General features: G+C 38.8%; 1 protein-coding gene across 2 annotated transcripts in view; it reads right to left on the bottom strand.

Annotated features, from left to right (window-relative positions):
* The window catches only part of LOC106468720 (zwei Ig domain protein zig-4-like), a 19,175-nt gene that overhangs the window by 2,391 nt on the left and 14,889 nt on the right, over positions 1-1,895 (bottom strand). The window lies entirely within an intron of this gene.

The following is a 1,895-nucleotide window of genomic DNA, read 5'->3' as shown; positions in this document are numbered from 1 at the left end:
CATGTTTCGACGTTACAACGTCATCCTAAAACTAATGTTGGTTACTATTGAGTGTTACTTTCTTACGTGCTGTAGTTTGTTGATGTGTATTGACAAAAAGTCATGATAGCTAATCAAAAACACCTTAGGTGGGACAAAGGTGCGGCCAAAAAAAAGGATTCAGTGCGCAACTTAAAGAAATGAAGTCAAAATTGGCGACCAAACTGATACCTACACTTATAGAATTTATAAGAACTTTACAGCAAATATTCATTCATTAGTTAGCTAGGCTGTGTATTCTGTTTTATCCACAATCATGCCCCAAGTTGAACAAACAACGCGGCCTGGCCTAATTTCTTTAATATCAAAATGAAGGATGCAACTGGACTCACAAAAAATATCTCAATTCAGTCAAACATGAGACTTCTTAGAACATTAGCCTCTACTGATGTAAGTCACGGACTTCTTAGAACATTAGTCTCTACTGATGTAAGTCACGAATTCCTTAGAACATTAGCCTCTACTGATGCAAGTCACGGACTTCTCAGAACATTAGCCTCTACTGATGTAAGTCATGGACTTCTTAGAACATTAGTCTCTACTGATGTAAGTCACGAACTTCTTAGAACATTAGCCTCTACTGATGTAAGTCACAAACTTCTTAGAACATTAGCCTCTACTGATGCAAGTCACGGACTTCGACAACTGGAGAATATGGCAGTCCAACAAGATGAGATATTATTAACAGTTACAACACAATCATTTTCAAAACATCTGTCACCAGGAAATAACAGCTGCCATTGTATATAACTACAGAACCAACGAGTCTGTCCACCAGGAAATAATAGCTGCCAATGTAGATAACTACAGAACCAAGGAGTCTGTCCACCAGGAAATAACAGCTGCCATTGGAGATCATAGTCGACTTTTTGCCATCATAAGTCAGCGTGAGTCAGGGTGAGTCAGTGCTTAATAATAAGATAGCAGAGAGTGGGCCAGTACTTAATTATAAGACACATAGGGTGAGTCAGTACCTTATAATGATAGGGCATTGTAAAGTCAGTACTTAACAATAAGGAAGTGTAGAGTGTGTCAGTACATATATAGTATAACATAGGGTGTGTCAATACATAATTATGTAGCTTAGGGTTCTTAGCTATTAAGTTAAGGTTCCATTCTTGAGTTTTATAAGAAGTTTAGTTCAATCTTTTAAAGACGGGGGCAAATTATATTTAAACTGTGCAGCACATCTGTTTATGTGTGTGTGTTGTCGTTTTAGCGCTAAGCCACACATCGGATTATCTGTGCTGTCCACCGCGGGGGAATCTAATCTCGGATTTTAGCGTTGTAAGTCCATAAACTTACCTCTGACCCACCAGAAGACTTTCCTCTTTGCCTTAAAACTTTATTCTGAAAAGAAAAACGCGTCGTCTAATAATACGTGTTGTCATTTTTCATTTCTTCGAAACGTGTGGATGGGATTGTTTACATTCACGACTGATTGTCATCTTTGTCTAATCTGTATTGGTCAAGCAATAAGGCACACGCTATAACTCTCTATGTTGAATACATACACTTCATTCTGTCCTATGAAGTTAGAATTTTCTGAAGAAACGAATATTCACTTGAATTCTAAATGTTCAACACCCAACAGTTTCAGTGTTGAAATATGTCAAAAAGTAAACGTTTTGTATCCTGTAGTTTTAAAAAAAAAGGAACGAAACGAATTAAATTGGCCCGGCATGGCCAGGTGGTTAAGGCACTCGACTCGCAATCTGAGGGTCGCGGGTTCGAATTCCTGTCACACCAAACATGCTCGCCCTTTCAGCCTTGGGAGCGTTATAATGTGACGGTCAATCCCACTATTCGTTGGTAAAAGAGTAGCCCAAGAGTTGGCGGTGGGTGGTGATGACTAG

The sequence above is a fragment of the Limulus polyphemus genome, unplaced genomic scaffold, assembly GCF_000517525.1.
Source record: "Limulus polyphemus unplaced genomic scaffold, Limulus_polyphemus-2.1.2 Scaffold3135, whole genome shotgun sequence".
In the NCBI taxonomy this organism is placed as follows: domain Eukaryota; kingdom Metazoa; phylum Arthropoda; class Merostomata; order Xiphosura; family Limulidae; genus Limulus; species Limulus polyphemus.
Note: the sequence above shows the minus strand (reverse complement) of the source record. Positions and strands in the feature narration are given on the sequence as shown.